Here is a 27845-nt window from a genome sequence, read left to right as displayed (position 1 = left end):
AAGAAACCTCGGAATGACCATGTACTCCAAGTTATCAAAGAATGCCCAAGTGGACAAACTAGCAAGATCAAGCTTTGTTACTATAAAAACTGTGATGCATCTTCCCCCATCTGGGATTTCCACACAAGGTCCAGGCTACCATCTTTCTTGTTCTGTCCAAACTTGATTACGCCAGTAGCCTCCAACACTGATCACCTTTAATAACTATGAAAAGACTGCAACTGATTCAGAACGCAACTGCCAGACTACTCTTACATGTAAAGCTGCAAGCCCACACCTCCCCTGCCTTAAAAGCCCTGTATTGGTTAACGGTTGCCAGAAAATCCACATTCAAGCTGGTTTGTATCAGCCACAAAGCGATACATGGAACAGGACCGCTCTTCAGCAAAATAAAATCACCAAATACATTCAACAAAGAAACCTCCACTCTAGAGTGGCACCTCGCCTCAAAATCCCAAGATATATGAAAAAATGGGTGGCACATCTTTCTCTGTTCAAGCAGCCACACTATCCCCAGGGGTTCCCGGGGGAGGGAACTAGAGGCGCGGGGCGCTAGGAGCAGGTCAGCCTCCAACACAATGTTCAACACAGAATGGTGCCGCTCCTAGAGTAGTGACCTCGGTGCAGAGGACTTAGTTTGTGGATGAGGGCATCTCACAAAATGTGACGGACTGGTCTCACACACAACCCGGTGTCATGCTTCATCACTGACCAGTCCTCGTCCTCCAGAAACTCGGTTTGGTAGAGGGCGGGCATACACCTGACGACAGGGATGAGAATGAGTTTATTTTTGAACAACTCTTTACCCCTCAACATAAGATCCACAGACAACTACCTTATCTTCAGAAAACTACTCAAGAATTGGCTCTTCCCCACATAGGCACCATACGCAAACATATACAGCATATCCCTCTGTATATAAGCATCTATTTGTACCATAGATATGGAACTACATATGTTTATTGCTTTGTATAAACGTATCAAAATTACATTTTAAGAACATATATTTTTGTTAGTTCTGCTTAACAAATGTATGTATTACATAGTTACATTATTCTGTGTTTTTAACATATATAGAAGTGACTGCATAAATAAGTCTTTCATCGTAATTTATCTACAATTGATTCACTATTGAATTACAAAAAAATAAAACACATTGATTTAAAGTACAACAACATTTAAAAGTCAGAATGTATTTAATGCATTTTTATCTACATATACTACCTTCAATATGCATCTATATACCTTCCATTTACTTATGTATCTATATACCTCTTCCTCTACTGTCTCAATAACTTCAAACCACTACCAGGATTACAAAAACAGTTCTTTATAGACCCTTCCCTCCTCTACCCTCCTACCATCATTTTAAACCTCTTTTACTATTCAGATCTCCAAAACAAGCCTTACTAAACCCTTCTCTCTAACTCTCCCCCTCCCTTTTACTCATCCCAAACCCCCTCCTACTTCTATGAACCCCAAAAGAATGTAGACCCTTCCTTCCTCTATCCCTCATTCCCTCCTCTGTCCCTCATTCCCTCTTCGATCCCTCTGCTATTCTTTTTAAATCCAAATAATAAGACTAAAATGTCCATCACTCAAATTAATTTCATATTTCACTATACTAACTCCCCTCCCCCTCTCCTTTACTCATCCCAAACCCACTCCTAGGGCTAGAAACTCCCAAAAAATCCCTTGGTAGGTCTCATACACAGTGCTGCACCAGTGGACTGCACGACATGCACAGTAGTGCACCATGGGTTGGCGCAGCTCGTACACAGCAGTGCACCAGGGGTTGTGGCAGTTTAGGCTGTGATGCATCAGAGCGTGGCACTGCATACAACTATTGGTTAGTAGGTCTCATACACAGCGATGCACCAGTGGACTGCACGACATGCACAGTAGTGCACCATGGGTTCGCACAGCTCGTACACAGCAGTGCACCAGGGGTTGTGACGGTTTAGGCAGTAATGCATCAGAGCGTGGCACAGCATTGCACCAGGAGTTGGTAGGTCTCATACACAGTGATGCACCAGTGGTGCACCATCGGTTGGCACAGCTCATACACAGCAGTGCACCTGGGGTTGTGGCGTTTTTTTTATTTAGAGTTTTATATAGCGCAAACTAGACCAGAAGAGATCGGGTATCAGGGTGCTTTACATAGCACCATTTTCGTTACACAAGGACACATTCATTTTTTGGTTAGGCACGGGGAGATTAAGTGATTTGCCCAGAATCACTGGATGTTGAGCGTTGTTGCCAAGATTCAAACCCGGTTCCCCAGCTTCGACGTGGACCGCTCTAGCCGTAGGACTACATCCTCTCCCCAAGGCAGTGATGCATAAGAGCGTGGCACAGCATTGCACCAGGGGTTGGTAGGTCTCATACACAGTGACGCACCAGTGGATTGCACGACATGCACAATAGTGCACCATGGGTCAGCGCAGCTCGTACACAGCAGTGCACCAGGAGATGTGGTGGTTCATGCATTGATACACCACAGCGTGGTACAGCATTGCACCAGGGCTAGATACATCTCAGACAGTAATACACCAGGGAATTGGATGGCTCATGCACAGTAGTGCTCCATAGGTTGGCGCAGCTTCTGCACAGCAGTGCACCAGGGGTTGTGGCAGGTCAGGCAGTGATGCACCACAGGGCGGTCCAGCTCTTGCACAGCAGTGCTCCAAGGGTTTGTGCGGCTCGTACACAGCCGTGAACCAGTTGTTGGTGCAGCAGTGCACCAAGGGATTGGCTGGCTTATGCCGAGTAGTGCCACAGGGGTTGAGGAGGATCATGCTGAATAGTGCACTAGGTGTTGGTTCGCCTCCTGCGCAGCAGTGCACTAGAGGCTGGCGCAGCCCATGCATAGTATTCCACCAGGGTTTGGTGCAGCAATATACCAGGGTTGGTACAGCTCGTGCACAGCAGTGCACCAGGGTTTGCAACGGTTCATGCAGTGATTCACCTGGGGGTGGCACAGCAGTGCACCAGGAGTTGGTAACTCTCAATCAGTAATGCACCAGGGGTTTGGGCGGCTCATGCACAGTAGTGAACCATGGATTGGTGCAGCTCATGGACAACAGTGCAACGGGGGCTGGTGCAGCTCATACACAACAGTGCATCAGGGGTTATTGAGGCTCGTGCACAACAGTGCACCAGGGGTTGGCGAGGCTCATGCACAGCAGTGCACCAGGGGTTGGCGAGGCTAATGCACAGCAGTGCACCAGGGGTTGGCGAGGCTAATGCACAGCAGTGCACCAGGGGTTGGCGAGGCTCATGCAGTGATTAACCTGGGGGGCCCAGCAGTGCACCAGGAGTTGGTACGTCTCCAACTCAATAATGCACCAAGGTTTTGGACGGTTCATGCACAGTAGTGAACCATAGATTGGCGCAGCTCGTACACAGCAGTGCACCAGGGGTTGTGACGGTTCATGCAGTGATTCACCTGGGGGTGGCACAGCAGTGCACCAGGAGTTGGTACGTCTCGTACTCAATAACGCACCAGGGTTTTGGACAGCTCATGCACAGCAGTGCACCATGGGTTGGGTTGGTGCGGCTCGTGCACAGCAGTGCGCCATGGGTTGGCCTGGCTCGTGCAGTGCAGTGCACCGTGGTTTGGGTCGGCTCGTGCAGAGCAGTGCACCGTGGGTTGGGTCGGCTCGTGCAGAGCAGTGCACCAGGGGTTGGTGTGGAGCAGTGCACCAGGGGTTAGTGTGGAGCAGTGCACATGGGGCTGGTGTGGCTCACCTCTCCATTGCTGTGGAGACATTTCTTCTGAGTCCCAGCTAAGCCTCAAACCACTAAGGGATCGCTCTGGGAGCCTGGGTGACTAGGCCTGGGGTGCTGGGACCTGTGAGAGGGGCTGAGGTTGAGAACGATGCAGGTTTCGCAGAGCGCTGGGTGGCCGGGGCCACAGAGGCTGGTTGAGGGTTCCTCTGCTGGGTGATAGCACTGGTGGCTGATGTGGGCCGTGGGCTGCAGACAGTGGTTGCAGGTCCTCTGGGGTAAAACAGCGGTGCTGGTGTGAGGCACTGCCGGGAGATGGTGTTGCCCCGAGGCTTCTTGCAGGTCCTCTGGGGGGATAACAGCAATGTCAGGAGTTTGAGGAAACATTTGCTCTTTGATGGCTCTTATGGAGGGGACTGTGGTGGTGCCCAGAGGCTTCGGTTGGGGGTTAGGGTGCATACCATCCCTCACAACACCGGTCGGGAGGAAAACAGCGGTCCTGATGCTGGGGCCTATGATTGGGTGACTGGGGGATGATGCGAACGAGTGCTTGCAGCCTATTGGTGCAGCGTTGGCAAGGGATGCTCCGAGTTACCGATACCGAAGGATGGGTCCAAGCAGGAGGATGCGGATACTGGTGGCATAGAATGATGCGGCCAGGGGCTGCAGAGTGCGGGGTTCAGTGGGACTTTGTGGGCTGGTGTAAGTCTTTGAAGCCATACTTAAAAAACTCAAACACTAGAGCGTAAGGGCGAGTTTGCAAACTTCTGCATATTTGGATTGGGGAAGCTGGCTCGGCATTCTCTCCACGCCACTCTCCAGACACAGCCTTTGAATAGAGGGATGCCCCTCACAGCAGGGACGTCTCCAGCCTGAAGCACCCACAACAGAGGCACAAAGAGGAGTGAGTGATCTGCACCTGGGCACCGACAGCCACTCTGAAAGGTGACCAGAAAAGAGACAAAGGCAGAGTCCTTCTACAGGTCTCTTCAAGCCCTGACAAAAGGTCCCGACCAACCCTCATCCTGCACCATACAACTCCTTTTCAGTGAGTGAAACAACCTTTTAGTGCAGTGATGCTGGACTAGCGAGGGCGGGTCATTAAATTTAACTTTCCATATAGGAGATTGCGCCACCTCTACCTGCACGGTGTACAGACCCCGTGCCAAGCTGGGATACTCCAGACTGAGTTTAAAAGCGCTGCCACGGGCTTGGCACACAAGAGGCTCGGCATCTTAATGTGTAAATGATGCACACTTAAACTCCCATGTTTAAGCAAACTCTATATAGAGCACAACCTAATGTTCCTTCTTTCTATAGCTTTAAATACCCAGATCGCATGCTATCTCAGAAATGGCCCTTCTTCAATATTCCTAGAAACCTGCTAAAGAAATTGACCGTGGCTTAGAATTTTCGATGGATTCCTCGCCTTCCTTTGCTCAGGGTGACCCTCTCTATGCCTCTCATCCTCTGCACGTCGTCTCTTTCCGAGTACAGCCTGTCTCCCTTAAACCCTGTTATTGCATTTCTGCAAAGGGCTCACACCCCACTTTATAGCTCACAATCTCTCCCTCTGTAAATCCCTATCACTGCAACCTAACAATGCCTACTCCTCTCACCAACCACTTGCATTTACACATGGTTCCCTCCAACGATCACACCTGTTAATTTAATCTACCACAAACAGGAGTAAATGCATGCCGGAGGCATATGACTAATCCAGATGACCACCAATAACCAGGATTATTCATTTTAACAAAAACAAAAAACAAAATCAGTGCATTCTGGGAGTTGCAGTCTGGTTGTATGACAGAACGACTCGTGCGCTTTACCGTGCATGCCTTCACCATGTGGGCAATACAATGAACTCATTGTTACCACACGTTTCTTTACCACATAAATCGTTACAATGACTTGCCTCAGGGGGACCCTGGACTTTAGAGTTGGAATAGTAAATTATACTATTCCAGTCTGCACAACAGTAGGGAAGGTGTTGGACTTAAAATCCAACACTAGTCCAACAATGCACCTGAAGCAAGTTGTGACGACTTGCGTGGTAAAGGAACACGTGATAACGATGCGCTCGTTGTATGGCCGTGTTGTAAAGGCACTGTGGGGTTCTGGCTGCGTGGTAAAGGCTGTTTCTCCTGTAGTCTCGGCCCCCGTTCATTTGAGCCAACTGGACAGACGCACAAGAAAACAATGAACGGAGAAAGAAAAGACATGACCTGAAAAAAACTGTGCCTCGATGACATGCAGAAACCTTATAAACCCAACTCTGCTTCTGCACTAATTACAGAGCTGGTGGGGGGTATTTAACACACACCCTATCCCTGTTTTATATCTGCATGATTAACCCAGTAGGGAGACTCCAGAAACATGTCAAACAGTACATGTCCCAAATTTACAAAGTTGTAGTTTTGATTAAACGTAGTTGGGTTGTCAGATTTTCACACGAAAATACAACTTTCCCGGGCAGTTATTTTTTTTTAATAGAGAAAAAAAAAAAGAAATGAGCTCTTCTCAGAGGTACCACTTTTGATTGGCAGGCAGGAGCTGTGCATAATTGGTACCACCGGGAGCTGTAAAGGGGATGCGATTTGGTAACAGAATGACCGCTGCACGTGTGGGAAACATTTTTCAGGTGAGTATTTTTGTATTATATCTAATCCAGATGATGGCTAAAAATATGAACACCTGAAACGGACAGCACTTCTTCTAAGGAGTTACACCGTGGATGGAAGAGGGTACCCCCAGAGTGGGTTAGGGGCGGTGCAACGGGAGGTGGTTTAAGGACTACACTACTGTGTGACTTAATGGCTCCAAGGAGAAGGAAGAGACAGGGTGCACTTGAAGCTATAAAACTGCCTGCTCAATATACAAGCACCTACACCCCAGAACTCTCAAACAGCTATTGTGGAAAAGGACTACCCCTCGAAGGGGGAGGGGGGCTCATGGCCCACGACCCTCCATCTAGGACCTTTCCCAGTCCATGAATCTAAACTATGGAAGCCTCTTCCGATTTTCATTAGAATTATCTGCTGCTTCACCCAGGGTATGTGCTCCCTGAAACTGCACCCGCTTGAGAGAAAGATGTATTGATTCATAATATCAACTACTCTCTTTAAAAATGACCACGTGACTTGATCGTTGATAACACGTCTTCTCATGACTGTTTAACTACATATTGAGTCAAATAAATTTTAATCTAAAAAAAAAAACGCAATGACACAGTAATCCCTAGCAATAAAGGGAACTACTTTCTGTGCTTATGAGCACCGTGTGAAACAGCAGAACGCGGTCACTCACAGGGAAACTGGCCAATGGCTAAAGAGGGCTGACCCATAGTAGCCCCACCCTTTCTGCTGTAGTGTTTGGAAGGAAAATATGAATGACGCAACAGCAGACCGGTGATTAACTGGAGTGGCTGAACAGCCCTATAAGTAAACTTATATATATATATATATATATATATATATATATATATATATATATATATGTAAAATAAAAAAAATCTAGGTTAGCGCAGACCTAAATGCAAATGTTTATTATGCCATTTGAATAGGTTGTTGCATGACACAACTTTTGGAAATGTAATTTAAACTACAAGAGAGCAACGTTAATCAAAACAAGGAAACCATTTCTGGTCAAGGGGTTTTTTAAATTTAGCCTCAGACTTGGGCGTTACGTGCCCGGGCTTCTGATTTGCCTATAAAGATGAAGACAATAGCCCAATTTCCGATTGACTCAAATCTCATGACTAACACAAAAGAAGGACTGCAAAACACCAGGGTTGGAGCAATAGCTAGCTATCACATTCTTCCTAATCGTCCTATATTTACACAAGTATTAATACCCTGTAAAGTACAAGCACTTGGAGCCAATTTTACACTGTTCACTGAGATTTTATGACCGAATAAGAATTGGACATCTTTTGTTTCCACTGTACTAATTAATGATCAATCAGGAAATTTGCAAGCGGCATCAACGTACAAGGACAGTTCACAATTAAAATCATCCCAGACTAATGAGGTTTCTTGACATTTCAAGATTTGGATAGCTACACACTCACCCCACAACCGCTGGCCAACTATCTGGAGATCAGCATCCTGCAACTGTCCCCAAATTATTTTACCGCTCACAAGACCATTTCTCTTTTAGATACTGTGTAATATGAAGAATCTTACTTGGGGCCGCAAAAGGCGAGTTTGAGGGTATGGGGAGCAAGGAGGACGCACTTTATTAAAAGATTGGAGTACAAAAGAAAGCCTTAAAGTCGCCAATTGCCCAACTCTGGACCCAAAGAAAGAGTGTGCAGTTAATAAATTAAAGCTCATGCAAGATGGCGGCTGCCTCACTCTGCACTGACTGAAGCAGACTTTAATGACCCTCTGCAATTCCCATAGAAAAATGGCTTCCGTCACCAGCTGTGGAGCGTAAGAATGGGAGTGGCAGGCAATATTTAACCCCCCCCCCCCCCCCGAAAAACAATGGGCTGATTTTTTTTTTTATGAATTTCCAAAGTTGGAATACAGTAATACAATCTCAAATTTACACAAAAAAAGAACACAATTTTTTTTTTTAAATCAGAAAATAACGCCATTGATAATGAAATTAATATGATTTTTTCATTAAAAGTTACAGAATCCAAAGACCCAGGCCTTCCTCCACCAAACATCTAGCTCATCACTTCTGTTGCTGTCCACCATCACCCACTACCCGGCACAGCTGGCCAGATGCCCATGGGCAACTACCAACAAAACAGGATCCCTTCGCGCAGCGGCATACCGGCATTTGTGTGCAGATGACCCCCCCCCATCCATAAGGCAACTCACTGCACCCCTCTTGTTTCCACACAGCTCCTCTTTCCTGGTCCTTGTAATGAATCTCTCGTGCTCCCTTCAGCGCTACTGAAAGGAAGCCAGAAGGCACTATACGCAGAATGAGCATAACCCAACACGAGAGAAGCCCAAAAATGCATACATGCTACGCTTGGGGTCGTTTGAGGTTTCATGATATTTACAAAGTTCACATTATTATAAAATGCACTATTTTTAGCTTTCAAGCGTAAAGAGGCTTGCACCATTCTTGGCCACCATATTATATTCTATATGTACTTTAAGGGGGTATTGGTTCAGCCTCCTTCTGTCGTTACCTCCATTGAGTCTGGAACCTTCAGACACTGGAATAGAGTATTTCAGTTTCAACTCATTTCTATTTCCTCTTTAGGTGTATCCTTCCACAGCAACTGGAATACATGAGGGACTATTTTTCATCTGAAACGTAAATCCTGACGCACATGTCAAGCTTTTATTTCATCCAGGCATTTTAAATAGGGGTGGGCGGAATTTGCGTAATCGCGCTACGCAAATCTCCGCGAAACGGTAAAAAATCTCCGCGAACATGCAGAAATTCCGCGAACACGCGGAATTGCTTGTTCGCGATGCTTTTTTCCTGTTCACAGTTGCTGTTTGCGTGCTCGGGTAGAAATATCTCGCGAACACGCGTTTTGAGAACGCGAACAGGAAAAAATTTCGCGAAGTCGCGGAAAGCAGAATTTTGGGCAATTTCGCGTTCTCCGCGGAACGCAAAATCACCGAAATTCCGCAAATTCCGCAAGCGAAACGGAATTTACCGCCCTGGCCTAATTTTAAACACAAAAGCAATCTCATTTCGAAATAGTTTTGCCTGCAGCGGGCATTTTTAATGCTTTTAGCACCATTCTAGTTTGATCAGACTACTGGCTTTCCTAATGCTTCTTTTAATTGTCTGCAGGGTTTAGGGTGCCTCATGTTCCTCTCCAGCCTAATTTGCTTCCTTAATTAAACTTGATAATTCAATACAGACTTGTGGAAGGGCATAATTCACTTGTTATTAGTTCACATCTTTTTGCCGGGCACTGGGTTTACACTCCCCCTTCTGCTGGTCATTAGTAATTTAAAAACTTGCACAAAACAATTTAAAGAAATTATTTTTCTTCACTTTTATCATTTACATTAAACAATACATTTTGTTATTTTAGAAACTGTTACTTTTTTTTTTTTGTCTGACTTCATTTTTCTGGGATCTTTTAAGGAGCAACTGATTAAGTCAGCATGCTCACTGATGCGGCAAAAAAAAAAAAATCAAACGCCTCCGTCTAGGGACCAACAGGAAGAACTTTAGAGCGCACCCGTCATCCACAATCTAAACCTTAGCGCAATTTAGACTCACTCAACTGCAGCCAACCCTGAGCCTCATTCAACAGCACAAGTCACCAAAGTTGGCACATTGGCCTAAGCTAGGCACACACCAAGTCACTCTAATAGCACAACTTCACAAGCTCCACCAGACTGCAGTCTGAGAAGGAAACCTCAGAACCTCCTGGAACGTCACTCCTGGAGACCTAGCGCTGCAATGGCAGACTGAGCGCTACACGGATGCCGATAATGCCATATATAACCGTCAGCTCCAGTTCCACAAGACCCCTGACGCATTCAACATTTAGAATGCCCCGAGTGTCCTCGGCTTAGGTTTAAAAACCTGAAGTCAGGTGACGTGAGCACATACAAAGGTAGCCCATATACAGTAAATAAGACAGGCGCTGCAGTGTTCGGTCGGCCATGATGGAACGGTCAAGGCAGCCACAGACGGAGAAACATCCGGACTGGGATGAAGCCGCTGTTGGGAGCCCTGCGGGGATCATGAGACACCGAGGCCAGGCGTGACCCAGTTTCACTGCAGGGGCTGAACCCTCGTGGGCAGCTGCCATGACGTCATGAATTTCCCACAACATCCCAGACCTGTAGAACTGCCATTGTCTCCATCACCCTTACAGCTACTATCAACAGAGGGGGAGCGAAGGGTGCAGGGTTCTTCAAGGGGATGGGAGAGCGAAGGGTGCAGGGTTCTTCAAGGGGATGGGAGAGCGAGGGGTGCAGGGTTCTTCAAGGGGAAGGGAGAGCGAGGGGTGCAGGGTTCTTCAAGGGGAAGGGAGAGCGAAGGATGCAGGGTTCTTCAAGGGGAAGGGAGAGCGAGGGGTGCAGGGTTCTTCAAGGGGAAGGGAGAGCGAAGGATGCAGGGTTCTTCAAGGGGAAGGGAGAGCGAAGGATACAGGGTTCTTCAACGGGATGGGAGAGCGAAGGATGCAGGGTTCTTCAAGGGGTTGGGAGAGCGAAGGATGCAGGGTTCTTCAAGGGGGAGCTAGTGGCCTTCTTTGTTAGCCAGGCCAAGGTGGGCAACCAACAAAGATTAAAGAAACAGTGCAGGGAGCAGAGGTTGAAACGCGTATAAACATCAGCGAAAGATGACACAGAAGGATGTGGGCCCAACCACTGCAGCAGAAGAGCTTTCAATGAGGGTCCATCAATGATCTGGAGGGGTTCGAGGCCAGGGCGGGGTAAAATGCACGTTTCTATCAAGCACCATCAGATGGGAGCGCCGTAATGGCGGGCCCGGCCACAGGAGGGGGCGAATCCTATTCACGGGAAGGGGCGCACCAGCGGCATTTCGCCGCTTGGGGTCTTCATCAGAATTTTGCAGCTTTCCCGGGATACCGCGCTTGGCACCTACTGGTTGGCAGGGTCATCTGGGCGTCCGGCTGGGGCTAAGGAAGGGGCATTTAAGCCACAGATTTCTGGAACACCAGTATTGCTTCCTGGTTTGCGGTGCCACAGTCGGCAGGCCATGCTGCTCCGGGACACCAGCTGTTTGAACCAGCCCTCCCGTCCCCGATTCACGATTCGGGGAGGTCAAGTGGGCAGATGTATTTATTTTTCATAGTCGTGTTGTTTCTTCAGCTTTTTTTCCTTCGGGTATTTTAATGATTTGTCATATTTATTGAGGGGATGGACCTAGGTTTGGATAACTTGGCATCTGGAACAAGAAGGCAGACCAATTCTGGATGCATTTGGCTTTAAATATTTGATCAAGTCCGGGCAGAAGGACAGAGGTCTGTAAGGCAGGGCCAGGGAAGCGCGCGACAGCAATCGTCCCTGGCTCTCCAGGTAGGTTATGGCAGTGTCCTGGGAGTGTTGGGACCGGCAGCTTGCGCGAGGACACCCAGACCCCGCCCCGTTTGCTTGGCCCACCTCCCGAAGGGTGTCTGGGGGATCCCTTCCGGGTTGCACTGGCAGGGGTGGATGAGGGCTCAGCTGGCCTGGGCTCGTCTCCTCGTGCATGAGCGGGGGAGTTCGCCTTGTAGAGATTATATGGGGGGGGGGGGGGGTGGAGCTGGCTTGCACCAGGCCTCCCGGGTCAATTAGCCAGTACTCTAAGTGCCAGTGGGGTGGACAAACATGACTCCAACAATGTTGGTTAGGTGATTCCAACGGATATCCGTTTACACCTCTTTTGATCTTTAATGTAAAGTATGTACAATGTGTGATGGCAATCAAAAACAGGTTTTAATGCAATTCCGTTGAATAATTAATACAGTCTGAGAAGTGTTTTCTCAAACTCAATATGCGGTTGTCTCTGGGTAATTCTTGGTCTGTGTGTTTTGATGGTGGGCGGAGCTTGGGGTCTCCAGGCAGGCATCGGTGCGCCCCCTACCCGAGGAAGAGCACCAAATACGGTCTCCATAGCCCAAACAGGTGCATTCCCCCTTTTGTACCGCTTTGTTCGCCATAAGTTGGCAGGGTATGCTCAGACGTGAGTCCCTTGCTCACTTTGCCACTGAATTCAAGCAAGCCTGGCTGAAGACGGCTGAAATGCCAGAAACTGGTCCCAGGATGCTTGTTTCCGGTCCAGCGAGGACCTGGCTTGGCAGTTCGGGCTGGACTGTTCCCATGAGGCACAGGGTCAGACTGATTTGCATATGGCCATGTCTGAACTGGGGTGGCAGAGTGGGCTAAAGAACGGTGATGGATCACACCCGGACCTGTTGACTGGGTGTGGGTGTTTGATTGGTTCGGATGCTCCGTCCATCACCACCCACTTTTGTACCTTACCCGAGGAAGAGCACGCAAATATGGTCTCCATAGCTCAAACAGGTGCATTTTAAGGATTCCTAAGAACATTTATGAGAAATTTACAAATTACAGGATAATCGGAATAAACAAATTCCGATTATCCTGAAAACACTATAGGTTTTCAATCTTTTTTTATAGCACATTTTGAGGTTTGCTATAAGCAAAGAAAAAGGAGTAATATCTAACATAAAAATCGTGTATCAGCTCAGTTTGTGGCCCGTCAAAAAGAACACATGCGTAGTCTGCAGTCCCCTCTTCCCTTCGATTCACTTATCTACATTAAAGTTGGATATTTCAGAGTCCAGGGCGTTTGCCCCCTCGGCTCCACCCAGATCCCCTTATATGGGCCCCAGTTGACCTATATTTTAAGGTGTTTCTGCTCACACACTCTGGCCAGTAAAATGGGCCTGTCAAATGTCGTGCAATGATCCAGTCCCTTCTACCATCTCTCCAATGAGGGGATCCCAGGTCTTTCCACCTTTTGGCAATGTCCATCTTTGCAACCACGAAGCCGAACCACAACAAAGTCATTTTGTACCTGTTGCTGTCCAGATCCGCATTTACAGGTAAAAGCCATTTTGGGACCTGGGAGAGCTACCAACCCGGCACCTTGCCTAGAGAATCTTCCCAGAAAAGGGCAATCCCCTCACACCTCCAGATCCGGTGAATAAGGTCTCTGTGTCCAGCATCTTGAAAGTGGTGAATCCACCACCCCATCTTCTACAAGCATTCCCTTATTTCAGAGTTTTTATATAGTGCAAACTTGACCCGAATCGGGTATCCGAGCGCTTTACATAGCACCAGTTGCATTACATGAAGACACATTCATTAATTTTAGTTTTTTGGGTTAGGCACGGGGAGATTAAGTGATTTGTGGAGAAGTGTGGCTCACTGGTTAGAGGAGGCAGACCCTGAAGCAGAGGTCAGCCCGGGACCAGGGTTCAATTCCCGACTTGGTAGGGTCTTGACTCCATATGTCCACGGACTCGATAATTCTCGCTTCGGTGCCTACTTGAATCACGAGTTCACACTCTGCAACTCTGGGCAATAGCTTGCTTAATCTCCACGACGGCCCCTCGCGGCGGGATGCCTGGCTTTCACCTTGCGGATGCCCTGTTGGGGTTATCTCACAGGGGAATACCAGGACGGGTTCCCTAAGCAAGCGCCGAGATGCCTCCGGGTAGTCGTGCGCTATATAAGCACGTAATCATTTCATTTCATTTGTATAACAGGCAAGATTCAAGTATTTCAACTGGATGACTGTTGCTTGGCCATGTCCCGTGCCTCCCTCCAGTCATCCTCATGAGCGGGACCAGATCCCGTTCCCATGCCTCCTGTAAACGGAGGACGGAGTCCAGGGTGTTGACCACCGAAGACTGACAGAACTGTGTTATTTTGGGCTCTTGCACCTCCCATAAAAGGACCTTGGCTTAGAGGGACTTAAGTCTTGGAGCTCCGCTAAGTCCTTCAACCATGGCGTGAGTGCGTGGCGAAGCTGCAGGTATCTGAAGCGCTGGCTTGGGTGCAAATTATCTTCAGCTTGGAGGTCCAATAACAATTCCATCACACACCAGCCTGAACGGCTCCCGCACAGTATTACCGTCCACATCCCACTGTTTGAAGCCCTGCAACCCCATCCCCTGACGGCGCTGCCGTCCTGTCCACAGTGGCGTTGCTTCAATGAGCTTTTGTGTCCAAACCAGGTGTCTAGTTCCATCTGTTCAGACTTGGAGGACCACTCCGGATGCTGGCGGAAGAGGAAGAAAGGCCGTTTCCACATATTAGAGATGGACCCCCTACCAAGTCCAGTTTTCAGAGGCGGAGGACACATCCCCCAATAGGTTTTCAGTCTTTATCCACTGGATGACTATTTAAGAGTAACTCAGTCCTCAAAGCTACAGCAATCCAGGTGTTAACAGCAGTAAGTATCGATGAACTATCAATGCGCACTAGATCAGGAAAGGAAGCATCTAACGAAGACGCCAACGCACCAATGATCACTGATGGCCGGGATACACTGGGTTGGCAGGGCTAGGAGGGTTTGAAGAGGCATGGCCAGTTGGTCGAAAAATCCAGCTGCAAATATTGTGCGATTAACTTTGCAACGCACTCCGTTCCACTGTTGCTATGGTCTCCAGCCGCGGTCAAGCTTTGCTTGGTGGGAAACAGCTGTTACTGGACGCATACTGCAGCTTTTAGCAACTTGTTGAATTCAAAGTGATTTATTTATATTTAATAAAGTGCAGCCATTTACCCTAAATAAGTCTCCTGGTGCTATGTTTAGGGCTTTTGCAGACTGCGGGAGGCAAGGCCCTGCAGAGTGCGCCAACACAAAAGGGTAGAGGTTCAATATGAAAAACCTAGACTCAACAAAGTAATTGAGTGGGATTATTCGGCATACATACAGTTAAAAAAAACAGGGGCCGGTGAATCACAAGTTCTAGGCACTATACGGTGCTGTAAACTTTATCCTCGGATGCACAAGCAGCCTGTGGACCTAAGATAGCTCCATCAAGATCAAACTGAGGGTGTGGGTAGCCAACATCTACGCCTTTTCTCCTACAACGCCTCCAGGCTTTGGAACTCCCTGCCTCTTCCCATCCGTCAGGAAACCAACCACCTCTCCTTCCGTAGACAACTGAAGACATGGCTTTTCCCATAAATTCCATCTGCTCCTTACCGCACGTCTTCAGCGCTGGGATGCCTCCGGGTAGCCATGCGCTATATAAGATCATACTCATACATTTGGCCCAATGTCCATCTAAGTGCAATGGTGAGCCCTTGGCATTTTCTGCACAGGCCCAGAACAACCAAGGAAAACAGAAAATGACTGGCAGAGGCCAGCAGGGGTTGATCAATGCAGGTGATGATGCCCCAAGCTGGACCAACAGCTCAGCCAGAAGGGCTTGGCAAGGTCCCATTTAGAAACAGGGCTTCCGGTATTCCATTTTTACTCACATATGCAAAAAAATACATACATAATCCTCTATTTCCTTGTCTGGGAATAAGAAAATAAATGAACACAGGTACATTTTTGGAGTGATTTCCAACATGTTAAGACAGGCCAGGTGCTATGCGGATTGGAAGGGGGTCACAAAAGATATACCTATTTCTGAAGTACGGATGTATTTGACTACAATGCTAATGTTTTCAGGTGAGCGCCATCTTGTTTTAGCCACGATACTTTCAGTACTAGCACCGTTCGCAGATACAAATGAGCGCACATTTAGCAGGTAAATACGTGAGCGACGTTTATTCTTCACAGTACACAGCGAAGAACATGGATAAACAGATTCAAATGAGCAAAAAGCAAACAGACCTAAATGTCAAAAAAGGCAACAAAAACATAAGCGCTATTTACCAATCACAAGCGAGTCCTGGTGCCTGAACCCCTTAATTCTAGACCGACTTACTGTGTTTAAAAAAACACATTTAAAAAGATTTGTGATACTGAAGGGGATTTTCCAGTTGAGCCTTTAAAGGGAATTCTATAGGGTTGGTGCCGCCGCCGAAAAGAGAATTAACTCCCTCGGCTTTAAAAACGGTTAGAAGAAATGTCAAGATATTTAAACCACCTCGTGCCAAGGACACACACACACGATGGTGTTCTCTACAACTGATGCCCAAAAGGCACGGAGGGGCAAATCTGTATATGGCCAGGTACCACCTACACCCCCTTCCTACCCTATCAAGGCCCAGAAAGTGACAGGAGAGAAGTTTGGATGTGGGGAGCGTAAAAAAAACCTGGCCGTATTTATTAAACAAAGATTAATAAACATTTATCAAAATTTACAATATTCACATCATTTAAGCAGAAAATATACATATATATCTCGGACACCGATGAGTGAAGCCATTTAAACTGAATCTACTGCTGCAGTCCCTAAAGAGTGGGTGTAAAGCGCTCCCCCCTGCCAGCGCCCCAAAGGCTGAACTCTGAGATCTGAATTACTTCAAGCCGATGAGTAGCACATCAGAGCCTCGTCAAGGGCCTTAAGCGCTACATGAATACATTTACAATCACATGCGGACATCCTACGCGAAGGGCCAGGCTCAAAGAAGCTGCAGAACCTAGGCTCCTGTGGAAGAAGGGACGAGGCTTCATGACACATTGGTACCAAATGAAATGTTGATCAGGTGTAACTTGTGGGGTCAGCCCAAAGCAGAGAGGTCTTTCAGCCCCCAAAGTGGTGAGGCAGGTGCCCAACCCGATGAGCCGCACTGGACCTCGCTGAACAGCAATCACACCTCCAGTTTTACTTGAATAAAGAACTAGCCGAGATTTGAAGGCGGGAATATAACCTGGCAGTCAGGTAGGGCGGTACACCTCACCTGAGGCTTGATGCATCCAGGTGACAAAACTGCAGAAAGGGAGGAACCCTGGAGACCCCGGTAAGAACGAGAGAGGAACTGCAAGACGGAAGGGACAGCGATGGAACAGGAACACCCTCAACCCATCTTGGCCTGGCCTTGGATGCTGCCTGAGCCCGAAGATCGCTGAAGATGCAATGACCAATGATCGCAAACATCGGGGCTTCCACACAGATGCTGCCGGGGGTCAGACGCTGGTGCAGGCGGTCCTCACAGGAGATCAGAGCAGACGCCGTGCTCCTGGCTACAGGAACCCTGGAGACCCAGGGAGGAACTGGAAGGAACAGCGATGGAACAGGAACACCCTCAACCATCTCGGCCTGGCCTTGGATGCTGCCTGAGGCTGAAGATGCTGAAGATGCAATGACCAATGGTCGCAAACATCGGGGCCTCCACACAGATGCTGCCGGGGGTCAGACGCTGGTGCAGGCGGTCCTCACCGGAGATCTGAGCACACGCCGTGCTCCTGGCTGGAGGAAGCCTGATGAAGAGATTGAGAAGATTCCAAATTTGGCAGATTTCTGGGGAGCGCACTCTTACAAGTGGGCCTTGATGCTTTGAGTTATGGGCGATGGAAGAGACCTCAAGAAGGTACTCCGGGTACAAAAAGTAGTATGGACAGTTTCACGCCTTGGAGAACTGGCTCCAGTCCCACTGGAGCCCAATGTTCATCTAATCAAAGACCTACTGAGTGCAGCGATACAAGCTGAGCTGAAGCAGGAGGGCAGCATGATTCTGACGTCACCTGAGCAGGTAGAGGGCAGGTGCTGGTCAGAACCATCCTACGATTGGTCAGATATTTTGATGCATCACACAGGCTGCGCCTGAACAGCCCAAGTGCTCTGGAGACGCAGGAACAGAAGTTGAAGAGGAGGTGGTCTGCCTGCATTCTCAGTCCAGTAAAGGCGGTCTTCAGGAGACTGGGTGGGTGCAGGACGAGTATCCATGTCATTGGGACGAGAGGGTTTAGGCCGACAAGGACTGTGAGCTATGAGGAATCCACAGGGAGATGACCAACCAAAGCGGATGGCAGCAATAACTGTGCTACGTCAGCAATGACCATGCTACGTCAGCAACAGCAGCGCTACTTCAGGACTAGCTGACGAAGCTAGCAAGCACCGGCGGTGCCCGCCAGTGAGCACCAGCTGTGCCGCGCCTGCATAAACTGCGTTTGGGTCACCACCTGGTAGCCCTCTTTCCAGAAGATTATTGGAGCAGAATTCAGACATCCACCCACAACTCCAAGGAAGGCCCCCCCAGTGAAGAACTGATAAGACTCCAGGTAACCTGGCTATGTCACCGACTGGGGGGGGGGGGGGGGTCTCTTTCGGCCGGAAGAGGGGAAGCATTGCTCTGCCTTGCATTATTGATCTGTTCAGAAGCATCAGAGGGGCGCCTCTGGGCCCAATAGCCATTCTTGCTTTCTTGATCGTCCCTTCTGCAATACCTGATGCAATCTGTAAACAAGACCATGGGACCTCTAGGGCTTTCAAAACTCAACGAGTAGCCCAGCGTAGCGCTTGGAAGCCCACGCACGATTTTAACGCTATACCTGTGGAAAATAGAAAGAGTACTGTTTCCTCTGCTTTATGCCCTGGATGGATGTACAGTCAATGCACCGGGGGCCTGGGCACGTGCATTTTTCTAGTGCTGTAAACTGCCTGCGCAGTCGTAGGCCCATCGTCGCAGACGTTTCTAGGTGCAAGACCTCCCCAGGAGGCAAACGCACACATTTCCATCACTCTGGCATCGCCTCCTGGAAGGACTCCGGGTATAGGGCCAGTTGTGAATACCCAGAATACACTGCCAAGAATAAGAGGGTCCCTTCTGCCGCCAGTGCCAGGCTTCTGCGCAGACCCAAACTGCCAAAATTAGCTACAAACGCAGAGGTAATATTGCTTGCAGTGGATAAATGCTTGTATAGCGCCTAAACAGAAAGAACGAAAGAGATGTTAAAGTCAGGTGTCAAGAGCAAGTGATTGAGAGGCGTCGCCGGGATTCGAACCTCCGAGCTTCAAGCTACCCTCAGAACTCGGCGATGGATCCATTTGTCATGTGTGTTGTCGAGCCAGCCGTGTGCCCATGATCAAGAAAAGCCACCGTGTCAGAGAGGAACTGCAGCTGTGCCTGGGTTCGAGGGTGGGTGTTTGCTGCAATGTTTGCGACCCCCCTTGGCTCTTAGGGGTGCTCTGCTAACTAGAAGGGGGGCTGCTTGCTGCAATGTTTGAGACCACCCTTGCCTCTTAGGGGTGTCTGCTAACTAGAAGGGGGGCTGCTTGCTACAATGTTTGAGACCTCCCTTGGCTCTTAGGGGTGTCTGCCAACAAGAAGGGGGTGTGTTTGCTGAAATGTTTGAGAGCTCCCTTGGCTACTAGGGGTGTCTGCTAACAGGAAGTGGGTGTGCTTGCTGCAATGTTTGAGAGCTCCCTTGGATATTAGGGGTGTCTGCTAACAGGAAGTGGGTGTGCTTGCTGCAATGTTTGAGAGCTCCCTTGGATATTAGGGGTGTCTGCTAACAGGAAGTGGGTGTGCTTGCTGCAATGTTTGAGAGCTCCCTTGGATATTAGGGGTGTGCTTGCTCCAATGTTTGAGAGCTCCCTTGGCTACTAGGGGTGTCTGCTAACTAGAAGGGGGGCTGCTTTCTGCAATGTTCGAGAGCACCCTTGGATATTAGGGGTGTCTGCTAACCGGAAGTGGGTGTGCTTGCTGCAATGTTTGAGAGCTCCCCTGGCTATTAGGGGTGTCTGCTAACTAGAAGGTGGCTGCTTGCTGCAATGTTTGAGAGCTCCCTTGGTTATTAGGGGTGTCTGCTAACAGGAAGAGTGTGTGTTTGCTGCAATGTTTGAGAGCTCCCCTGGCTATTAGGGGTGTCTGCTAACTGGAAGAGTGTGTGTTTGCTGCAATGTTTGAGAGCTCCCCTGGCTATTAGGGGTGTCTGCTAACTGGAAGAGTGTGTGTTTGCTGCAATGTTTGAGAGCTCCCCTGGCTATTAGGGGTGTCTGCTAACTGGAAGAGTGTGTGTTTGCTGCAATGTTTGAGAGCTCCCCTGGCTATTAGGGGTGTCTGCTAACTGGAAGAGTGTGTTTTTGCTGCAATGTTTGAGAGCTCCCTTGGCTATGAGGGGTGTCTGCTAACTGGAAGGGGGTTGCTTGCTGCACATGGTTGTGAGCTCCCTTTGCTATTGGGGTGTCTGCTAACTATATGAGGTGTGCTTGCTGCAATGTTAGATTGCTCCCCTGGCTATAAGGGGTGTCTGCTAACTAGAAGGAGGCTGCTTGCTGCAATGTTCGAGAACACCATTGGCTATTAGAGGTGTCTGCTAACTAGAAGGCTGTGTGCTTGCTGCAATGTTTGAGAGCTCCCTTGGCTATGAGGGGTGTCTGCTAACTGGAAGTGGGTGTGCTTGCTGCAATGTTTGAGAGCTCCCTTGGATATTAGGGGTGTCTGCTAACCGGAAGTGGGTGTGCTTGCTGCAATGTTTGAGAGCTCCCTTGGATATTAGGGGTGTCTGCTAACTGGAAGAGTGTGTGTTTGCTGCAATGTTTGAGAGCTCCCCTGGCTATTAGGGGTGTCTGCTAATTGGAAGAGTGTGTGTTTGCTGCAATGTTTGAGAGCTCCCCTGGCTATTAGGGGTGTCTGCTAACTGGAAGAGTGTGTGTTTGCTGCAATGTTTGAGAGCTCCCCTGGCTATTAGGGGTGTCTGCTAACTGGAAGAGTGTGTGTTTGCTGCAATGTTTGAGAGCTCCCCTGGCTATTAGGGGTGTCTGCTAACTGGAAGAGTGTGTTTTTGCTGCAATGTTTGAGAGCTCCCTTGGCTATGAGGGGTGTCTGCTAACTGGAAGAGGGTTGCTTGCTGCACATGGTTGTGAGCTCCCTTTGCTATTGGGGTGTCTGCTAACTATATGAGGTGTGCTTGCTGCAATGTTAGATTGCTCCCCTGGCTATAAGGGGTGTCTGCTAACTAGAAGGAGGCTGCTTGCTGCAATGTTCGAGAACACCATTGGCTATTAGAGGTGTCTGCTAACTAGAAGGCTGTGTGCTTGCTGCAATGTTTGAGAGCTCCCTTGGCTATGAGGGGTGTCTGCTAACTGGAAGTGGGTGTGCTTGCTGCAATGTTTGAGAGCTCCCTTGGATATTAGGGGTGTCTGCTAACTGGAAGTGGGTGTGCTTGCTGCAATGTTTGAGAGCTCCCTTGGATATTAGGGGTGTCTGCTAACAGGAAGTGGGTGTGCTTGCTGCAATGTTTGAGAGCTCCCTTGGATATTAGGGGTGTCTGTGCTGCAATGTTTGAGAGCTCCCTTGGTTATTAGGGGTGTCTGCTAACTGGAAGGGGGTGTGTTTGCTGCAATGTTTGAGACCTCCCTTGGCTATAAGGGGTGTCTGCTAACTAGATGAGGGGGTGTTTGTTGCAATGTTTGTGAGTTCCCTTGGCTATCAGGGGTGTCTGCTAACTAGAAGGGGGGGGGGGGTGGGGCTGCTGGCTCGAAGGGGCTCCGCTCCCTCGCTGCTGGTAGGTTGTGCTATTCTATTAAGGAGGGTGGTTTGGGTGTGGGGGTAGCACTACAAGAGCTCTGCTCTGGCTGCTGAGGGAGAAGGGTGTTTGCTTTAAGAGGGGTTCCCAACCCTTCTTGTAGGTGGGGAGTCCTCTGGCCGGGCTGTGAGGAGCTCTGCGGCCGGAGGGCTCTGATTTGCTTCAATAAGAAGCTCTCCCGGCTGTAAGGAGGGGTCTTCTGTAAGCGGAGCATCTACTGCTGTAAGGGGGGGGGGGGGGGGGTCCTGATATACAGAAAACCTCTGCTGATTGTTGTAAAGATGGAGGTCTTTGGTTGCAAGGGGGTCTGCTGACTTAACGGGGCTCTGTTGGTTGTAAAGGGGGGTGCTTGCTGTAGGGGGTTAGGGCCAGGCTCTAGTTGGGAGCGTTGCTTGGTGTCAAAGGGACCCCTCTTGGGTGTAAGGGGGCTGCTTGCTGCAAGGACAACGGCTTTTTGCCTAGAAGTAAGGGGACTGCGCTGCATGTAAGGGGCCCCTCTGCTGTCTGTAAGGGGCCCCTCTGCTGTCTGTAAGGGGCCCCTCTGCTGGCTGTGAGAGGAGCTCTTCTAGCTGTGGAGGAGAGAGTTCTGCTTCCTGTACAGGGGGGGTGGCTGTGCATGTCATGTGCTGGCATCCTGAAGGATGAACAATGTGTGTCAACACGGGCACCCTCATACACAGACATTTTCTCTCGCCTTCCCAACTCGGCTCTCCCCTCCCTCCCCCAATCTGTGTCCCTCTCTGATGTGCCAGTGGCGTTGCCTCCCCCCGCGGTGGAGGTGGGCGCGTCCACCCGTGAAGCACGTTATGGGAAGGGGAGACATGCCCAGGTTTCCATTTTCGCCATTACATGCCTGCGCTCCCCTCCTCCGGGAGAGGCGGCTCGGGGTCCTGCCAGGGGGCGCCAAGGGCTACAGACCCCATTACCAGTGCATCGCGCAAGCCCCCCTTCTCTTGGGGAGAATGGGGTGCGAGGCACCCACGTCCCCCCTTTCTAGGCGCTCTTCAAGCTTCCCCCCTTCGGGTGGCTCGTACCTCCTCCCCAGGAGGTCTCAGTGTACCCCCGTCCCCTCCGAGAGGGTCACCCCTCTCCCCCACCAGCAGGGGGGTTCCTGCACTGCCCCTCTCCCCCGGGGGGGCCTCACCTCTCTTTGTGTCTCGGTGCTGGGCCTCGACTCGTGTCTCTCTCCGGCAGGGAGAAGCGGAAGTGCTGCTGCGGCTCTCCTCCCCCTCCCCCTCCCCTGCAGCTCTCCTCCCTCCCCCTCACTGCCCTCCTCTCCCCGCACCCCGCCTCCACTCTAGCCCCCTCCCTTCCACACAGCTCCGCGCCCTCACTGTCCTCTCTTGAGGCAGGTTCTCTCTTCGAGCCCCCACCGACCCCCTAAAGCTCCAATCCGTATGCTGTGCCCATCTTTTTATACCTGTCAGCCCCCTACCAGCCCCCACTCCTCCACAGGCTCAGCTGCACCCCTGAATGATAGTATAGGATCCCCCTCCCCGCCAACTTACTGACAGTCTGCTGCCCCCCCACCCCCCTCCCCCCAAATCCTTCCCTGTAAGGCCCCTCCCTGTGTAAAGGCTTCAGCATGTCCTTCCCTTCTGCCTCCCCGGTAAACGCCTCGGTTTTCCAATCCTTGTTCTCACAGGTAAAGGCTACAGCTCTCCCATCCTTGGCCTCTCAGGTAAAGGCTTCTGTTCCATCCTTGGCTTCTCAGGTAAAGGCTACAGCTCTCCCATCCTTGGCCTCTCAGGTAAATGCTTCGGTTCTCCCATCCTCAGGTAAAGGCTACAGCTCTCCCATCCTTGGCCTCTCAGGTAAAGGCTACAGCTCTCCCACCCTTGGCCTCGCAGGTAAAGGCTACAGCTATCCCACCCTTGGCCTCGCAGGTAAAGGCTACAGCTCTCCCACCCTTGGCCTCGCAGGTAAAGGCTTCTGTTCTCCCATCTTCAGGTAAAGGCTACAGCTGTCCCGTCCTTGGCCTCTCAGGTAAAGGCTACAGCTCTCCCATCCTTGGCCTCTCAGGTAAAGGCTACAGTTCTCGCATACTTGGCCTCTCAGGTTAAGGCTACAGCTTTCCCATTCTTGGCCTCCAGGTAAAGGCTACAGCTCTCCCACCCTTGGCCTCGCAGGTAAAGGCTACAGCTCTCCCACCCTTGGTCTCAGGTAAAGTCTTCTGTTCTTTCATCCTCAGGTAAAGGCTACAGCTCTCCCATCCTTGGCCTCTCAGGTAAAGGCTTCTGTTCCATCGTTGGCTTCTCAGGTAAAGGCTGCAGCTCTCCCATCCTTGGCCTCTCAGGTAAATGCTTCGGTTCTCCCATCCTCAGGTAAAGGCTACAGCTCTCCCGTCCTTGGCCTCTCAGGTAAAGGCTACAGTTCTCGCATACTTGTCCTCTCAGGTTAAGGCTACAGCTTTCTCATTCTTGGCCTCCAGGTAAAGGCTACAGCTCTCCCACTCTTGGCCTCTCAGGTAAAGGCTACAGCTCTCCCACCCTTGGCCTCGCAGGTAAAGGCTACAGCTCTCCCACCCTTGGTCTCAGGTAAAGGCTTCTGTTCTTTCATCCTCAGGTAAAGGCTACAGCTCTCCCATCCTTGGCCGCTCAGGTAAAGGCTTCTGTTCTCCCATCCTCAGGTAAACGCTACAGCTCTCCTATCCATGGCCTCTCAGGTAAAGGATACAGCTCTCCCACCCCTCTATACCTCACATAAAGAACAAAGCCATACCACCACCAAGCCCCCCGAAACCTCTTTCCTGTTAAAAACCCAATGACTGCATCTCACCCGCCTCTCTGTCCCACGGCTACAGGGTGTGTGTAGCTCGCCCACCCGCTCTCCCAGGGATACAGGCTTCAGCTCCCCCACCCTCAGGTAAAGTGAAAACTACTAGGGTACATCTCCCCCACCCCCTACCCAGGCTACAGCTCCGCCACCCTCTGTCCCTCAGGTAAAGTATACAACTCGCCTCCAGTCTGTCCCCCAGGTACCGCTGCAGCTCCCCACCCCACTATCCCTCAGGTAACATGAAAGCTACTAGGGTACATCTCTCCCAACCCTCTGAACCAGGGATACAGGCTACAGCTCACCCCCCCCCCCTCCCCCTTCCATGGATAAAGGCCACAACTCGCAACCCCTCTGACCCAGGGACACCGGCTACAGCTCTCACACTCCTCTGTCCCATGGACACAGGCTACAGCTCTCACACACAGGTCTCGCACCCTCTGTCCGTTGGATACAGGTCACAGCTCTCACACCTACTACCCGCTGCTGCACACCTTTTGCGTTGCAACGGTTGCATTAAAGAGGCTGTTTTCCCTCTCACACCCTCAGTCCCAGGGACACTGGCTACAGCTCTCACACCCTCTGTCCCATGGAAACAGGTCACAGCTCTCACACCCCTCTGACCCAGGGATACAAACTACAGCTCTCACGCCCTCTTTCCCATTGGTACAGACTACAGCTTTCCAGCCCCTCGGTCTCATGGGTACAGGCTACAGCTCTCACCCCTCTGTCCTTCAGGTAAAGTATACAACTATACAAGTATACAACAGGTCAAATGAAAGCTACTAGCCTACAGCTCTCCCACCCCTCTGACCCAGAGATAAAGGCTACAGCTCTCACACCCCTCTACCCCATGGATACAGGCTAGAGCTCTCACACTCCTCTGCCCAATGGATACAGGCTACAGCTCACACCCCTCTGGCCCATGGATACAGGCTACAGCTCTCACACCCCTCTGCCCCATGCATACAGACTACAGCTCTCACACCCCTCTGCCCCAAGGATACAGGCTACAGTTCTCACAACCCTCTACCACACGAATACAGGCTACAGCTCTCACACCCTCTGTCCCATGGATACAGGTCTCACGCCATCTTTCCCATAGGTACAGACTACAGCTTTCCAGCCCCTCGGTCTCATGGGTACAGGCTACAGCTCTCACACCCCTCTGCCCCATGGATACAGGCTACAGCTCTCAACCCTCTGTCCTTCAGGTAAATTATACAACTATAAAAGTTGACAACAGGTGAAATGAAAGCTAATAGCCTACAGCTCTCCAACCCCTCTGACCCAGAGATAAAGGCTACAGCTCTCACAGCCCTTTGTCCCATGGATACAAGCTACACCCCTCTGTACCATGGATACAGGCTACAGCTCTCACACCCTCTGTCCAATGGATATAGGTCACAGCTTTCACACCCCTCTGACCCAGGGATACAGGCTACAGCTCTGCCATCACTCTGTCCAAAGGATACAGCCTACAGCTCACCCACCCCTCTGACCCAGGGATACAGACTACAGCTCTCACGCCCTCTGTTCCATACAGGCTACAGCTTTCACACCGCTCTGCCCAATGGATACAGGCTAAATCCCTCCCACTACTCGGACACGGGCCACAGCTCTCACACCCCTCTGACCGGGACATCGGTCACCCCTACTACAGCTCTAACGCTCCTCTGCTCCATGGATATAGGCTACAGATCTTACAACCTCTGTGCCATGGAGGCTAAATCTCTCCCACCCTCATTCCCATGGGCACAAGCTACAGCTCTCCATCCCCTCTGCCCTTCATGTAAAGTATACAGCTCACCCACCTGTCTGTCCCCCAGGGACCGCTTCAGCTCCCCCACCCCACTATCCCTCAAGTAAAATTAAAACTGCTAGGTTACAGCTCGCATACCCCTCTGACCCAGGGAAAGAGGCTACATCTTCCACACCCCTCTGTCCCATGGATACAGGTCACAGCTCTCACACCGCTCTGTCTGTTCCATCGGTACAGGCTACAGCTCCCACCCTTTTCTCCCATGGATACGGGCTACAGTTCCCCCGCCCCTCTGTCCCTCAGGTAAAAAGAAAGCTACTAGGTTACAGCTCGCATACCCCTCTGACCCATGAGTTCAAGCTAAAGCTCTCCCACTCCTCTGACCCTGGGATACAGGCAACAGCTCTCTCATCCCTCTGACGCAGGGACACAGGCTACAGCTTTCACACTGCTCTGTCCCATGGATGCAGCTCTCACACCCTCTGTCCCATGGATACAGGTCACAGATCTCCGGCCCCTCTGTCCCATGGATTCAGGTCACAGATCTCCGGCCCCTCTGTCCCATGGATACAGGTCACAGATCTCCGGCCCCTCTGTCCCATGGATACAGGTCACAGATCTCCGGCCCCTCTGACCCATGGATTCAGGCTACAGCTCCCCCACCCCTCTGTCCCATGGGTACAAGCTACAGCTCTCACGCCCTCTGTCCCTCAGGTAAAGTATACAGCTCACTCACCCGTCTGTCCCCCAGGAACCGCTTGAGCTCCCCCACTCCACTATCCCTCAGGTAAAATGAAAGGTACATCTCTCCCAACCCTCTGTCACATGGGTACAGGCTACAGCTCTCACACCCCACTATCCCTCAGGTAAAATGAAAACTACTAGCTTACAGCTCTCACACCCCTCTGACAGAGGGACACGGGCTACAGCTCCCTAGACCCTCTGTCCCCTGGATACAGGATACAGCTCTCTGCCCCTCTATCCATCAGGTAAAATTAAAGCTACTAGGTTACAGCTCGCATACCCCTCTGACCCATGAGTTCAAGCTACAGCTCTCCCACTCCTCTGACCCAGGGATACAGGCTACAGCTCTCTCACCCCGCTGACCCAGGGATAAAGGCTACAGCTCCCTCACCCCTCTGACGCAGGGACACAGGCTACAGCTATCACACAGCTCTGTCCCATGGCTACAGGTCACAGCTCTCCGGCGCCTCTGTCCCATGGGTACAGGCTACAGCTTTCACACCCTCTGTCCCTCAGGTAAAGTCTACAGCTCACTCACCCGTCTGTTCCCCAGGAACCGCTTCAGCTCCCCCACTCCACTATCCCTCAGGTAAAATGAAAGCTACTAGGGTACATTTTTCCCAACCCTCTGTCCCATGGGTACAGGCTACAGCTCTCACACCCCACTATACCTCAGGTAAAGTGAAAATTACTAGGTTATAGCTCTCTCACCCCTCTGACAGAGGGACACGGGCTACAGCTCTCTAGCCCCTCTGTCCCCTGGATAAAGGCTACAGCTCTCTCACCCCTCTGACGCAGGGACACAGGCTACAGCTGTCACACTGCTCTGTCCCATGGATACAGGTCACAACTCTCCGGCCCCTCTTTCCCATGGGTACAAGGAAAGCTACTAGGTTACAGCTCGCATACCCCTCTGACCCATGGGTGCAAGCTACAGCTCTCCCACTCCTCTGACCCAGGGATACAGGCTACATCTTCCACA

The 27845-nt window shown here is 50.5% G+C and overlaps 1 protein-coding gene across 3 annotated transcripts in view; it reads right to left on the bottom strand.

Annotated features, from left to right (window-relative positions):
* The window catches only part of UBE2E1 (ubiquitin conjugating enzyme E2 E1), a 461740-nt gene that overhangs the window by 186677 nt on the left and 247218 nt on the right, over positions 1-27845 (bottom strand). Inside the window, exon 1 of one of the 3 annotated variants that reach the window (XM_085630507.1) lies at positions 22727-22818. The exons of the other annotated variants lie outside the window; for them this stretch is intronic. The gene's annotated coding sequence lies outside the window, so the exon portion shown is untranslated. Of the gene's footprint in view, positions 1-22726; positions 22819-27845 lie in introns of those variants that run through there. 3 annotated transcript variants of the gene reach the window in all.

Source organism: Triturus cristatus, chromosome 10 (genome assembly GCF_964204655.1).
Source record: "Triturus cristatus chromosome 10, aTriCri1.1, whole genome shotgun sequence".
Classification (NCBI taxonomy): domain Eukaryota; kingdom Metazoa; phylum Chordata; class Amphibia; order Caudata; family Salamandridae; genus Triturus; species Triturus cristatus.
Note: the sequence above shows the minus strand (reverse complement) of the source record. Positions and strands in the feature narration are given on the sequence as shown.